The sequence below is a fragment of the Triturus cristatus genome, chromosome 7, assembly GCF_964204655.1.
Source record: "Triturus cristatus chromosome 7, aTriCri1.1, whole genome shotgun sequence".
Lineage (NCBI taxonomy): Eukaryota > Metazoa > Chordata > Amphibia > Caudata > Salamandridae > Triturus > Triturus cristatus.
The window spans coordinates 186991777-187009634 of NC_140590.1; the positions used below are offsets into that span (position 1 = coordinate 186991777).

General features: G+C 45.0%; 1 protein-coding gene across 23 annotated transcripts in view; it reads right to left on the reverse strand.

Annotated features, from left to right (window-relative positions):
• LOC146809181 (uncharacterized) overlaps nt 1-17858 on the reverse strand; it is a 1126689-nt gene that overhangs the window by 719010 nt on the left and 389821 nt on the right. For 8 of the 23 annotated variants that reach the window (XR_014966360.1, XR_014966358.1, XR_014966361.1 and 5 more), the window contains one exon: nt 1526-1796. The exons of the other annotated variants lie outside the window; for them this stretch is intronic. The gene's annotated coding sequence lies outside the window, so the exon portion shown is untranslated. The remainder of the gene's footprint in view (nt 1-1525; nt 1797-17858) is intronic. 23 annotated transcript variants of the gene reach the window in all.

A 17858-nucleotide genomic window follows, 5' to 3' on the forward strand; every position in this document is an offset into this window, starting at 1 on the left:
TCGCACATGGTCAAGTTCACTGTGTGTTATGTTGCCAAACGGCTGCTCCTCCCTCCCACGAGCCCCCACACTTTTGTACCGTGCGCTGTTGTATCTCGTGCACTCGTATGGCACACCATTGTAATGCCTATTTGCGCATGTCCTGCTACATTCCAACTACAACATCACAGTGCCGTTTGGAGGTGGTGCATGCCACTTTACAACATCGACTGTTGCGGCTCTTGTAGCAGGCCACACCAGAACACAGAGACACACTTACCGCACTTCCTGTACACGAACATGTCTGAGACACCCCGTTCCCCTTGCCGGATAGGCACACCCCTGCACTGACCTGTGAACCCCAGACCAGACACGCCAGTTGTGCATGCAGGAGGATGCGTGCATAGCTACACATCCAGACTCACTGCCTACACTGAGGTGACATCACACTGTGATGTTGCAGGGCTCGTGCCTATCATGCTAAGACAATGACCACAGGGACACACTTACTAAGATGTGGGTTTGGGGGGCATTGGCGGTCCTGGAGTTGTTGAGATGAGTCTTCTGGCCCTCATGGGTATCCCTGTATCATGCTCATTGACTCTATGGCACCTGTGGGTGTTCTGGTGTGGCTCTTGGCTGTGTTCCCTTTCATGGTGCAGGTAGTTGTCCTGCTTAACACCAGCAGAAAGCAGGTGTAAAATCCCTGGTGCTAACGTGTCTTATCGCCGGAATTTTTATCGCATTGCAATTGGTGTGAATGTTGTGATGTGATTTTTTTCGTGTGCAGAACAATATACGAACTGAGCAGTGTATCTCGTCAAGATCCAGCACCTGACGCACTATTCCCAATCAATATAAATACAATGAGATTTCTTAATAGATTTTGTGTGTACACTGTAAGTGCAGCCAATACCTCAGTGCAATTCAATACAGGATTTTAGTATTTAGAATAAAACGGAAAAGGTGCACCTCGTGTCTTTTTGCACGGGAACGGCTACTCTCCATTTCATTATCAGCACTTTAACAGAAGTAAAGTTGAGATAAATCTAACACACTATTCAGAAGTTGGTGCACACTGCAGATATCACCAGTATTCCAGCGATAAGTGCCCCAAAATATAACATCATAGTGGACTCCATCAAATAACAGTAATAAGAACAAGAAAGAGTCACACAGCAGTTAAGAGAACAACCAAAAACGTTATTAATTTTTTTTTCAAACGTTATTTTTTATAATATTAAATATATAAACGATAAACTATTTTCAAACTTTATTTTTTTATTAACATATATATGAACAATAAACTAATAAACAAAATGTAACAAGAATAATACAAAACAACAAGGCGGAACACTCCTGTGGGGACCATGGATGTCGATGACAGACCTAGAAAATCAGAAAGATTGTTAAAAAAAAACAACATGGTATTCTCAACAAAATACCACAAGAAACAAATCACAGATATATAAAATGCATACAGCTAACAAAATTTTATACGTTTTACTTACAAAAACTGTAAATGTTGCAGCTTTAAAATATTTACCGAATCTGAAGAAATTTTTTTGCAGAAAGCACCACGCCCACAACGTTTTTCTTCAGTGGTGAGGAAATGTTTTACTTTTCCCAAGGGGCAAACAAAGACCAATGCCACCTTCGTCACTCGCAAGATTTGCCAAAGAGTTCTGTTACGAGGGGATCCTAACAAAAAATACTCGTGCGGCACAGCAAGTATGATGAAACACCTAAGGACCCTTTATCCAAACAATCTTACACGAGAAGAGTGCAAACAGATGAGAAACACTCCTGTTCTGTATCTGTAAAAAAGAATCACAAATAAATGTATATTAATAACTTTCAAATTTATACTATTCCATTACTGTACAAACACATTTTATATAAAAACTGACTAAGAAACTATAGCCCTGAACCACAAGTGTGACGATCGTTAAAACACTACATGCATAGTGCACACTACTTTGAAGCAGTTCATGCCCTAAAGCCTACCTCATTAAAAGACTACATGCTAACTGACTAAATGATTACAGTACTATAAGGAGACACACTGGGTGAGTGACAGGGTGTTTGCTAGAAGAGTGTGAATACTAACTAGGAAATAGAAGGTGTGAAACACAACTGTGTAGGTGATTAGAGGACTGCATCCATACTGCATATGCATTTAAAGCAGTCCATGTGCTAATGCCTGGCTCACTGCTTGACTACTTGGGTACTGACTGAATGATTAGAGTACAGCAAGGAGAGTGCCTAGGTGAATTTATAAGTGCTAGGCTATTCGCGCAGGGAATGGATTAGTACTTGGTACTTAATGGGTCACTAGAGGAGTGCAAAGGCAGTGACAAGTGTTGGACTGTATGGTTACTGACTAGGAAATTGAAAGTGTGAAAGACAAGTGTCTAGGTGGTTAGAAGACTGCATGCATAATGCATAGGGGTTTGAAGCAGTCCATGTGCTAAGGCCTGGCTCAGTGTATGAATACTTAGGCACTGACTGAATGATTGGAGTACTGCAAAGATAGTATCTTGGTGAATTTATAACTGTTTGGGTTTTAGCACAGTGAATGGATTAGTACATGGTGCTGAATGGGTCACTAGAGGACTGCAAAGGGAGTGACAGGGTATTTCCTGGAAGTGTATGGATACTGAGTAGGGATTTGAAGGTGTGAAAGACAATTGTGTAGGTGGTTAGAGGACTGCATGCATAGTGGATAGGTGTTTGAAGAAGTTCATGTACTAAGACCTGGCTCAGTGCATGAATACTTAGGCAGTGACTGAATCATTAGAGTACTGGAAAGAGAGTGTCTTGGTGAATTTACAAGCGTTTGGGTTTTGGCACAGTGAATGGATTAGTACATGCTGTTGAATGGGTCTCTAGAGGACTGCAAAGGAAATGACAGGATGTTTCCTGGAAGTGTATGGATACTGACTAGGGAATTGAAGGTGTAAAAGACAAGTGATTAGTATGTTAGAACACTACACGCATACTGCATAGACATTTGAAGCAATCTATTTGGTACTTAGAAACTGACTAAATAATCAGACTACTTCTAGGACAGTGCTTAGGTAAAACTTTCTGCCACAGTGAACAGAATAGTACATGGTACTGCACCTTCGTGTCAAACCCTGACTCCTTTTATCAACGCATAAGCAAAGACTAGCTTCTAATGCTACAAAAACTTGACAACATGAGAGGTTTTAAATTAGTTATCTGTCAGCAAATACACGATGTTACCAAATGCTTCTCTCACAGTGGTTCCCAAATGCACACAGACTCACAGTGTGATTCTAGACAACAACCACTATACCTAGGAGTTTACCAAAAATCATTCACTACTGTGGAAGTGGTAAGGGAACTGCACACAATCTTCATATTTCAGGACAGCACTTTTGTGTCAAAGCCTGACTCATTTAATCCACGATATCCAAATACACGAAGTTACCAAATGCTTCTCTCATAATCCTTACCCAAATGCACACAGACTCACAGTGTGATTTTAGACAAGCAACACTATCCTAGGAGTTTACCAAGACTCATTCACTAGTCTGGAAGAGTTAATGGTACTGCACACAATTTACATATTTAAGTACACCACATCAGTGTCAAAGCATGACTCATTTAATCAACGCATAAGCAAAGACTGGATTCTAATGCTACTAAAACTTCACAACATGACAGGTTTTAAAACAGTTATCTGTCAGCAAATACATGATTTTACCAAATGCTTCTCTCACAGTGATCCCAAATACACACTAACTCACAGTGTGATTCTAGACAAGCACCACTATCCCTAAGAGTTTACCAAAACTCATTCACTACAGTGCAAGTGGTAAGGGAACTGCACACACTCTACATATTTCACAACTGCAATTTACTGTCAATGCCTGACTCATATAATGAAACCATAAGCCATAACTGTCTTCTAATGCTACTAAAACTTAACAACATGACATGTTTTAAAACAGTTATCTGTCAGCAAATACACGATGTTACGAAACACTTCTCTCACAGTGGTTCCCAAATGCACACAGACTCACAGTGTGATTCTAGACAAACAACACTATTCCTTAGGGGTGGGCGGAATTTGCGGAATTAACCTTCGCAAATTATCGCGAGAATGTTTAAAATTATCGCAAACAAGCAGAAATATCGCGAAGATGCGGAAGTTTTTTTCCGGCATGTTCGCGAGATTTTCTGCATGGTTGCGGGTCGCCAACTTACCCATGTGGTTGCTTGCGGGCGCGGCCATCTTGTTTTGAGTTGTTCTCGCGGTGCATGATCGCGAGAAGAAAGACGTGATCGCGCGACGCATGACGTCACTGCGGGCGCGAACTGTCGCGAGACAGCGCAAATGGCTAAAAACAATACAACATCTCATGGAGAACGCGACCGGATCAAGAAAACTTGTCGGCGAACGCAGGGATTCAGGTAAGGCGATCGCGCGCGCGCGAGAATGTATTATTTTACAGCGCGAGCAAGAAACAAATTATCGCCAAGCTGCGGAAACCGGAATTTTTGACATTTTCGCGCTCTCCGCGGAACGCAAAAATGTCAAATTATCGCAATTTCCACGAACGGAACAAAATTTTTGCCCAGGCCTACTATTCCTAGCAGATTACCAAAACTTATTCACCACAGTGGAAGTGGTAAGGGAACTGCACACAATCTACATATTTCACGACTGCACTTTAGTGTCAATGCCTGACTCATTTAATCAACGCATAAGCAATGACTAGCTTCTAATGCAACTAAAACTTGACAACATGACAGGTTTTAAAATAGTTATCTGTCAGCAAATACACGATGTTACCAAATGCTTCTCTCACAGTGGTTCCCAAATGCACACACACTCACAGTGTGATTCTAGACAACAACCAACATACCCAGGAGTTTACCAAAAATCATTCACTACTGTGTAAGTGGTAAGGGAACTGCACACAATCTTCATATTTCAGGACTGCACTTTTGTGTCAAAGCCCGACTCATTTAATCAAAGCATAAGCAAAGACTGGCTTCTAATGCTACTAAAACTTGACAACATGACCGGTTTTAAAACAGTTATCTCTCAGCAAATACACGATGTTACCAAATGCTTCTCTCACAATCCTTACCCAAATGCACACAGACTCACAGTGTGATTTTAGACAAGCAACACTATCCTAGTAGTTTACCAAAACTCATTCACTAGTCTGGAAGAGTTAATGGTACTGCACACAATCTACATATTTAAGTACAGCACATCAGTGTCAAAGCATGACTCATTTAATCTACGCACAAGCAAAGACTGGATTCTAATACTACTAAAACTTCACAACATGACAGGTTTTAAAACAGTTATCTGTCAGCAAATACATGATGTTACCAAATGCTTCTCTCACACTGATCCCAAATACACACTAACTCACAGTGTGATTCTAGACAAGCGCCACTATCCCTAGGAGTTTACCAAAACTCATTCACTACAGTGCAAGTGGTAAGGGAACTGCACATTCTCTACATATTTCACAACTGCAATTTACTGTCAATACCTGACTCATATAATGAAAGCATACACCATAACTGTCTTCTAATGCTACTAAACTTGACAACATGACATGTTTTAAAACAGTTATCTGTCAGCAAATACACGATGTTACCAAACACTTCTCTCACAGTGGTTCCCAAATGCACACAGACTCACAGTTTGATTCTAGACAAACAACACTATCCCTAGCAGATTACCAAAACTCATTCACTACAGTGGAAGTGGTAAGGGAACTGCACACAATCTACATATTTCACGACTGCACTTTAGTGTCAATGCCTGACTCATTTAATCAACGCATAAGCAATCACTAGCTTCTAATGCTACTAAAACTTGACAACATGACAGGTTTTAAAATAGTTATCTGTCAGCAAATACACGATGTTACCAAATGCTTCTCTCACAGTGGTTCCCAAATGCACACACACTCACAGTGTGATTCTAGACAACAACCACTATACCCAGGAGTTTACCAAAAATCATTCACTACTGTGGAAGTGGTAAGGGAACTGCACACAATCTTTATATTTCATGACTGCACTTTTGTGTCAAAGCCTGACTCATTTAATCAAAGCATAAGCAAAGACTGGCTTCTAATGCTACTAAAACTTGACAACATGACCGGTTTTAAAACAGTTATCTGTCAGCAAATACACGATGTTACCAAACGCTTCTCACACAGTGGTTCCCAAATGTACACAGACTCACAGTGTGATTCTAGACAAGCACCACTATCCCTAGGAGTTTACCAAAACTCATTCACTACAGTGGAAGAGGTAAGGGAATGCACACAATCTACATATTTCACGACTGCACTTTAGTGTAAATGCCTGACTCATTTATTCAACACATAAGCAAAGACTGGCTTCTAATGCTACTAAAAGTTGACAACATGACATGTTTTAAAACAGTTATCTGTCAGCAAATACACGTTGTTACCAAATGCTTCTCCCACAATCCTTACCCAAATGCACACAGACTCACAGTGTGATTTTAGACAAGCAACACTATCCTAGGAGTTTGCCAAAACTCATTCACTAGTCTGGAAGAGTTAATGGTACTACACACAATCTACATATTTATATACACCACATCAGTGTCAAAGCATGACTCATTTAATCAACGCATAAGCAAAGACTGGATTCTAATGCTACTAAAACTTCACAACATGACAGGTTTTAAAAGCAAATACAAGATATTACTAAATGCTTCTCTCACAGTGGTTCCCAAATGCACACAGGCTCTCTGTGTGATTCTAGATAAACAACACTATCCCTTGCACTATACCAAAACACATTTCTTAATCTACAAGGAGTACTACATTTTACTGCAGAAACATAACTCATTTCACAAATTCATAAACAATGACTGGTTTCTAATTCTACCAAAATATAAAAACAGCACAGTTATCTGTCTACAAACACATGAAAAACACAAATGCTTATCACAGAATGGTTTCTACATGCACACGCATTGTAGAGAAAAAAAGTACTCCCTACACTTTAGCAGGGGAAATACATTAGTCTGATTAAAATCAAAATAGTCTACATACATCAACTCACAATTAAATAACTCATCTTTCAAGTTCATTTGTAGAATAAGAAGTATATCAATCACTCACCATATTTTCTTTTACAGAATCTCTGCACTGTGCACCTCTCAGCAAAAACAAAGAATGGAAAAGTTTCCCTTTCATTTTCCACACATATACATGTAACCATCAAATCACAATCCTTCACACATAAACTCAAAAGCAAACACACGTTTCTATTGGTTAAACATTTCAACCCTTTCCAACTGAAATACATTTCAACCCTTCCCCCAATCTGCCTTCTGCCTGTTACCATAGAAACAGGTCATGGAACACTGCACTGAGCTCACTGGTCACAAGTTCAGCACACAATGTTACTAAACAAGACGGGAAGTGTGCTTGACTTTTCAACATATCAGCTTATCATATATAATGTTCCTTACAATCTATTTTTGTTAACCAATAAGAATCATACCTTTAAAAAAGCAGAAATATACACCCTACCTTTCAGTGTAGAAAGTAGTCATACAACCAATGATTTCTTGTCTATTTTCAAAAAACATTGCCTTGGATCCGCGCACCCAAGGCGAGAGAATCCGTGCACCCAACACGTTAGGATGCGCACACCGTGCGCGTATTTCGCCGTTTAAAAAAAGAAAAAAAAGGGGCCTCAGGGGGTCCTTCTGGGACCCCCTAAGCATCTCTAGAGGGTCAGAGTATTTCCACTCTTCCCCCTTTATATGTTTTACACACTTATTCCCCTTGCTTCTTCAGCCTTGCTTCTACCGAGGCAGAAAATGGCCGCCAACAGTTCCTGGTTTCGAATGTAGAGAGACACTCGACAGCCAATTAGCATTCAGCGCTCATTCGGGAGGGTGCGCGCTTTGTTCGGGGAGGGTGCGCTTACGGTGCAGGTAGGGTCCACGGATCCTCTCCGGCCATAGATATCACTAACTTTTTTACCCTCATTTTCTCAGGAACTACTGAACAGATTCACACCATTAATGCAAAAGGCACGAGTCTGAACTGAGGACTACCTCTTTGCCAAATTTGGTGTCATTCCGTTCAGCGGTTCGGGCTGTGGCTGCGACAACAGATCCTATGGGAAATTGCATGCGGAAAACGCGTTTTGGGACCCCTTTTTTCTCGCCCCCCGCTTGACGAATCTCCACAAAACTTTCAGGGTAGGAACAGAGCTGGCCAAAAATTTGGAAAATTTCGCGAGGATTCATCAACCGGCGCCAGACTTATTGGGAATAGAATGTTGCGGATTTCCTATGGAAAATAGGTCCTAACTATAACTATCTACTGGCTACCGCCAGTAAATAATATATAGATATATATATATATATTATCTACTGGCGGTCGATAGTTATAGTTAGGACCTAGTTTCCATAGGAAAAGCGTTTTTTGTTTTCCCAATAACTTTGACGCTGGTTGACGAATCTTCATTAAATTTTCAAAACGTATGGCCCACTCCGGTCAGCTCCTATACTGAAAGTTTCGGGGTGATTTGCCAAGCAGGGGCCGGAAAAAAAGGGGGGTCCCAAAACTTGTTTTTTCCATGTTATTTTCCATAGGAAACTTTAGACACAGCTACAGCTCAAACTGCTGAACGGAATTACACCAAATTTGGCAAAAAGGTAGCCCTTGGTTCAGAAAGAGACCTTTTGTTAAATGGTATAAATTGTTCAGTAGTTCCTGAGAAATTAAAAAAAGAGAGGTTGAAAAATGCATTTCCCATAGGAAACTTTAGACATGGCTACAGCTCGAACTGCTGAACGGAATTACACCCAATTTGGCAAAAAGGTAGTGCATGGTTTAGAAAGCGTCCTTTATTTTAAATGGCGTAACTCCGTTCAGAAGATTTTGAGATATTAAAGGAAAAAAAAATCTTTATATATCTGGGCGGGACCTAACTACACAAGCACAAGTTTGGCTCTAATTGGCTGCCAACACTTCAATCCAGGAAGTGTTGGCACTTGGCAGCCATCTTGGTGCAATGCTTTTTAGGTCTCGCCTAGCGACGCAGCACATGCACTTCCCACTACACAAACACCACTGCACTACCCTAAACACTAAAACAATACCCCAGCATGACCCCCTACACTACCCAAACACTACTGTACTACCCTATAACCTAAAACACTACCCCCAGCACGACCCCCTACACTACACAAACATTGCACTACCCTATACCCTACATCACTACCCCCAGCACGACCCCCTACGTTACCCAAACACCACTGTGCAACCCTAAATCCTAAAACACTACCCCAGCACGACCCCCTACGCTACCCAAACACCACTGTGCTACCCTAAACACTAAAACATCAGCCCCAGCACAACATCCAACACTACCTAAACACCACTATGCTACCCTAAACATTAAAACACTAACCCCAGCACGACAACCTACAGAACACAAACACCACTGCGCTACCCTTAACCCTAAAACACTAGCCCCAGCACGACCCCCTACACTACACAAACACCACTGTGTTACCCTAACCCCTAAAACATTACCCCCAGCACAACCCCCTACACTACCCAAACACCACTGCGCTACCCTAAACCCTAAAACACTACCCCCAGCATGACCTCCTACACAACCCAAACACCACTGTGGTACCCTAAACCCTAATGCACTACCCCCAGCTCGACCCCCTACACTACCCATACACACTGCGGTACCCAAAACCCTAAAACAATACCCGCAGCATGACCCCCTACACTACACAAAAACCACTGCACTACCCTAAACCCTAAAACACTACCCCCAGCACGACCCCCTACACTACCCAAACACCACTGCTCTACCCTAAACCCATAAAACATGACCCCCTACACTACACAAACACCACTGCACTACCATAAACCCTACAACACTACCCCCGGCACGACCCCCTACACTACCCAAACACTACTGCACTACCCTAGACCCTAAAACACGACCCCCCTATACTACACAAACACCACTGCACCTCACCAAACCCTAAAACACTACCTCCAGTGACCCCCTTTCACTACAAAAACACCACTGCACTACCCTAAACCCTAAATCTACCCCCAGCACGACCCTCTACACTACCCAAACACCAGAGCACTACGCTAAACCGTAAAACACTACCCCCAGTATGACCCACTACGCTACCCAAACACTACTGTACTACCCTAAACCCTAAAACACTGCCCCAGCACGATCCCCTACACTATTATAACATCACTGCACTACCCTAAACCCTAAAACACTACCCCCAGCACGACACCTTACACTACCCAAACACCACTGCACTACCCTAAACCCTAAAAAACTACCCCCAAAACGACCCCCTACATTACCCAAACAACACTGTGCTACCCTAAACCCTGAAACACTACCCCAGCACGACCCCCTACACTAACTCACTCCACTGCACCACCCTAAACCCTAAAACACTACCCCAACATGACCCCCTACATTACCCAAACAACACTGCTCTACCCTAAACCCAAAAACACTACCCAGCACTACCCCCTACACTACACAAACACCACTGCACTACCCTAAACCCTAAATCTACCCACAGCACGACCCCCTACACTACCAAACACCACTGCACTACCCTAAACCCTAAAACACTACCCCCAGCACGACCCCCTACACTACAAAAACTCCACTACACTACACTGAACCCTAAAAGCACGAACCCCTACACAACACAAACACCACTGCACTACCCTAAACCCTAAAACACTACCCCATCACGACCCCTATACTACACAAACACCACTGCACTACCCTAAACCCTAAATCTACCCCCAGCATGACTCCCTACGCTACCCAAACAAAACTGCACTACGCTAAACACTAAAAACCTACTCAAAGTATGACACCCTACACTACACAAACACCACTGCGCTATCCTAAACTCTAAAACACTACCCCCAGCACTACCCCCAACAATACACAAACACCACTGCACTACTCTAAACCCTAGAACACTACCCCCTACACTACACAAACACCACTGCGCTACCCTAAATCCTAAAACACTATCCCTAGCACGACCCCCTACACTACCCAAACACCAGAGCACTACGCTAAACCGTAAAACACTACCCCCAGTATGACCCACTACGCTACCCAAACACTACTGTACTACCCTAAACCCTAAAACACTGCCCCAGCACGATCCCCTACACTATTATAACATCACTGCACTACCCTAAACCCTAAAACACTACCCCCAGCACGACACCTTACACTACCCAAACACCACTGCACTACCCTAAACCCTAAAAAACTACCCCCAAAACGACCCCCTACATTACCCAAACAACACTGTGCTACCCTAAACCCTGAAACACTACGCCAGCACGACCCCCTACACTAACTCACTCCACTGCACCACCCTAAACCCTAAAACACTACCCCAACATGACCCCCTACATTACCCAAACAACACTGCTCTACCCTAAATCCAAAAACACTACCCAGCACTACCCCCTACACTACACAAACACCACTGCACTACCCTAAACCCTAAATCTACCCACAGCACGACCCCCTACACTACCAAACACCACTGCACTACCCTAAACCCTAAAACACTACCCCCAGCACGACCCCCTACACTACAAAAACTCCACTACACTACACTGAACCCTAAAAGCACGAACCCCTACACAACACAAACACCACTGCACTACCCTAAACCCTAAAACACTACCCCATCACGACCCCTATACTACACAAACACCACTGCACTACCCTAAACCCTAAATCTACCCCCAGCATGACTCCCTACGCTACCCAAACAAAACTGCACTACGCTAAACACTAAAAACCTACTCAAAGTATGACACCCTACACTACACAAACACCACTGCGCTATCCTAAACTCTAAAACACTACCCCCAGCACTACCCCCAACAATACACAAACACCACTGCACTACTCTAAACCCTAGAACACTACCCCCTACACTACACAAACACCACTGCGCTACCCTAAATCCTAAAACACTATCCCTAGCACGACCCCCTACACTACCCAAACACCACTGCACTATGCTAAACCCTAAAACATTACCCCCAGCATGACCCCCTACGCTAACTAAACAACATTGCGCAACCCTAAACCCTAAAACACTACCCCAGCACGACCCCCTACGCTTCCTAAACACCACTGCGCTACCCTAAACCCTAAAACACTACCCCGAGCACGACCCCCTACACTAACCAAACACCACTGCGATACCCTAAATCCTAAAACACTACCCCCAGCACGACCCCCCCACACTACACAAACACCACTGCGCTACCTTCAACCCTAAAACACTACCCCCAGCACGACCCCCTAAACTACACAAACACCACTGCACTAGCATAAACCCTAAAACACTACCCCCAGCATGACCCCCTACACTACCCGAACACCACTGTGCTACTCTGAACCCTAAAACTCTACCCCAGCACAACCCACTACACTACCCATACACCACTGTGCTACCCTAAACCCTAAAACACTCCCCCCAGCACGATTGCCTACACTACCCAAACACCACTGTGCTACCCTAAACCCTAAAACACTCCCCCAGCACGACTGCCTACACTACCCAAACACCACTGTGCCACCCTAAACCCTAAAACACTACCCCCAGCGCACTACCCCCTACACTACACAAACACCACTGCACTACCCTAAACCCTAAATCTACCCACAGCACGACCCCCTACACTACCAAACACCACTGCACTACCCTAAACCCTAAAACACTACCCCCAGCACGACCCCCTACACTACAAAAACTCCACTACACTACACTGAACCCTAAAAGCATGAACCCCTACACAACACAAACACCACTGCACTACCCTAAACCCTAAAACACTACCCCATCACGACCCCTATACTACACAAACACCACTGCACTACTCTAAACCCTAAAACACTACACCCAGCATGACCCCCTACACTACACAAACACCACTGCACTACATTAAACCCTAAAACTCTACCCCAGCACGACCCCCTACACTAACCAAACACCACTGCGCTACCCCAAACCTTAAAACACAACCGCAGCATGACCCCCTACACTACACAAACACCACTGCACTACGCTAGCCTTAAAACACTACCCCCAGTATGACCCATTATGCTACCCAAACACTACTGTACTACCCTAAACCCTAAAACACTGCCCCAGCACCATCCCCTACACTACAATAACATCACTGCACTACCCTAAACCCTAAAACACTACCCCCAGCCCCCCAGCATGACACCTTACACTACCCAAACACCACTGCACTACCCTAAACCCCAAAACACTACCCCAGCACGACGCCCTACACTAACTCACTCCACTGCACTACCCTAAACCCTAACAATCTGCCCCAACACGACCCCCTACATTACCCAAACAACACTGCTCTACCCTAAACCCAAAAACACTACCCAGCACGACCCCCTACGCTTCCTAAACACCACTGCGCTATCCTAAACCCTAAAACACTACCCCCAACACGACCCCCTACATTACCCAAACAACACTGCGCTACCCTAAACCCCAAAACACTACCCCAGCACGACCCCCTACACTAACTCACTCCACTGCACTACCCTAAACCCTAAAAATCTACCCCAACACGACCCCCTACATTACCCAAACAACACTGCTCTACCCTAAACCCAAAAACACTACCCAGCACGACCCCCTACACTACACAAACACCACTGCACTACCCTAAACCCTAAATCTACCCACAGCACGACCCCCTACAGTACCAAATACCACTGCACTACCCTAAACCCTAAAACACTACCCCCAGCACGACCCCCTACACTACAAAAACTCCACTACACTACACTGAACCCTAAAAGCATGAACCCCTACACAACACAAACACCACTGCACTACCCTAAACCCTAAAACACTACCCCATCACGACCCCTATACTACACAAACACCACTGCACTACTCTAAACCCTAAATCTACCCCCAGCATGACTCCCTACGTTACCCAAACAAAACTGCACAATGCTAAACACTAAAAAACTACTCACAGCATGACCCCCTACACTACACAAACACCACTGCACTACATTAAACCCTAAAACTCTACCCCAGCACGACCCCCTACACTAACCAAACACCACTGCGCTACCCCAAACCTTAAAACACATCCGCAGCATGACCCCCTACACTACACAAACACCACTGCACTACGCTAGCCTTAAAACACTACCCCCATTATGACCCATTATGCTACCCAAACACTACTGTACTACCCTAAACCCTAAAACACTGCCCCAGCACCATCCCCTACACTACAATAACATCACTGCACTACCCTAAACCCTAAAACACTACCCCCAGCCCCCCAGCATGACACCTTACACTACGCAAACACCACTGCACTACCCTAAACCCCAAAACACTACCCCAGCACGACGCCCTACACTAACTCACTCCACTGCAATACCCTAAACCCTAAAAATCTGCCCCAACACGACCCCCTACATTACCCAAACAACACTGCTCTACCCTAAACCCAAAAACACTACCCAGCACGACCCCCTACGCTTCCTAAACACCACTGCGCTATCCTAAACCCTAAAACACTACCCCCAACACGACCCCCTACATTACCCAAACAACACTGCGCTACCCTAAACCCCAAAACACTACCCCAGCACGACCCCCTACACTAACTCACTCCACTGCACTACCCTAAACCCTAAAAATCTACCCCAACACGACCCCCTACATTACCCAAACAACACTGCTCTACCCTAAACCCAAAAACACTACCCAGCACGACCCCCTACACTACACAAACACCACTGCACTACCCTAAACCCTAAATCTACCCACAGCACGACCCCCTACACTACCAAACACCACTGCACTACCCTAAACCCTAAAACACTACCCCCAGCACGACCCCTTGCACTACAAAAACTCCACTACACTACACTGAACCCTAAAAGCATGAACCCCTACACAACACAAACACCACTGCACTACCCTAAACCCTAAAACACTACCCCATCACGACCCCTATACTACACAAACACCACTGCACTACTCTAAACCCTAAATCTACCCCCAGCATGACTCCCTACGTTACCCAAACAAAACTGCACAATTCTAAACACTAAAAAACTACTCACAGTATGACACCCTACACTACACAAACACCACTGCGCTATCCTAAACTCTAAAACACTACCCCCAGCACGACCCCCAACAATACACAAACACCACTGCACTACTCTAAACCCTAAAACACTACCCCCTACACTACACAAACACCACTGCGCTACCCTAAATCCTAAAACACTATCCCTAGCATGACCCCCTACACTACCCAAACACCACTGCACTACGCTAAACCCTAAAACACTACCCCCAGCATGACCCCCTACGCTAACTAAACAACATTGCGCAACCCTAAACCCTAAAACACTACCCCATCACGACCCCCTACGCTTCCTAAACACCACTGCGCTACCCTAAACCCTAAAACACTACCCCGAGCACGACCCCCTACACTAACCAAACACCACTGCGATACCCTAAATCCTAAAACACTACCCCCAGCACGACCCCCCACACTACACAAACACCACTGCGCTACCTTAAACCATAAAACACAACCCCCAGAACGACAGCCTACACTAAACAAACACCACTGCACTACCCTAAACCCTAAAACACTACCCACAGAACTACTCCCTACACGACACAAACACCACTGCGCTACTCTAAACCCTAAAACACTACCCCCAGCACGACTCCCTATACTACACAAACACCACTGCACTACCATAAACCCTAAAACACAGCATGACCCCCTACACTACCCAAACACCACTGTGCTACCCAGAACCCTAAAACTCTACCCCAGCACAACCCACTACACTACCCATACACCACTGTGCTAACCTAAACCCTAAAACACTCCCCCCAGCACGATTGCCTACACTACCCAAACACCACTGTGCTACCCTAAACCCTAAAACACTCCCCCAGCACGACTGCCTACACTACCCAAACACCACTGTGCTACCCTAAACCCTAAAACACTCCACTCAGCATCACCCCCTACAGTACCCGAACACGACTGCACTAACCTAAACCCTTAAATATGACCCCTACACTACCCAAACACCACTGCACTACCCTAAACCCTAAAACATGACCCCCTACACTACACAAACACCACTGCACTACACTAAACCCTAAAACACTACCCCCAGCGCACTACCCCCTACACTACACAAACACCACTGCACTATGCTAGCCTTAAAACAGTACCCCCAGTATGACCCCCTACACTACACAAACACCACTGCGCTACCCTAAACCCTAAAACACTACCCCAGCACTACCCCCAAAACTACCCAAAAACCACTGCGATAACCTAAACCCTAAAACACTACCCCCAGCACTACCCCCTACACTACCCAAACACCACTGCACTACCCTAAACCCTAAAACACTACCCCAGCACAACTTCCTACACTACCCAAACACCACTGCCCTACCCTAAACCCTAAAACACTACCCCCAGCACGTCCCCATACACTACACAAACACCACTGCGCTACCCTAAACCCTAAATCGAACCCCCGCATGACACCCTACACTACACAATCAACACTGCACTACCCTAAACCCTTAAAACACTACCCCCAGCACGAGCCCCTACGTTACCCAAACACCACTGCGCAACCCTAAATCCTAAATCACTACCCAAGCACGACCCCCTACGCTACCCAAACACCACTGCGCTACCCTAAACCCTAAAACATTAGCCCCAGCACAACCCCCTACACTACCCAAACACCACTATGCTACCCTAAACATTAAAACACTAGCCCCAGCATGACCCCCTACACTACACAAACACCACTGCGCTACTCTAAACCCTAAAACACTACCCCCAGCACTAACCCCTACAGTACCCAAACATCATTGCGCTACTCTAAACCTTACCCCCAGCACGACTCCCAACACTACCCAAAAACCACTGTGCTACACTAAACCCTAAAATTCTACCCCAGTACGACCCCCTACACTACACAAACAACACAGTGCTATCCTAAATCTAACCTTCACACAACCCTCTACACTACCCAAACACCACTGCACTACCCTAAACCCTAAAACACTACCCCCAGCATGACTCCCTACACTAACTAAACACCATTGCGCTACCCTAAACCCTAAAACACTACCCCCAGCACGACCCCGTACGCTTCCTAAACACCACTGCGCTACCCTAAACCCTAAAACACTACCCTCAGCAAGACCCACTACGCTACACAAACACCACTGCGCTACCCCAAACCCTAAAACACTAGACACAGCACAAACCCCTACACTAACCAAACACCACTGCACTACCCTAACCCTAAAAACACAACCCCCAGCACGACCCCCTACACTACACAAACACCACTGTGCTACCTTAAACCCTAAAACAAAACCCCCAGCACGACAGCCTACACTAAACAAACACCACTGCACTACCCTAAACCCTAAAACACTACCCCCAGCACGTCCCCATACACTACACAAACACCACTGCGCTACCCTAAACCCTAAATCGAACCCCCGCATGACACCCTACACTACACAATCAACACTGCACTACCCTAAACCCTAAAACACTACCCCCAGACCGAGCCCCTACGCTACCCAAACACCACTGCGCAACCCTAAATCCTAAAACACTACCCAAGCACGAACCCCTACGCTACCCAAACACCACTGCGCTACCCTAAACCCTAAAACATTAGCCCCAGCATGA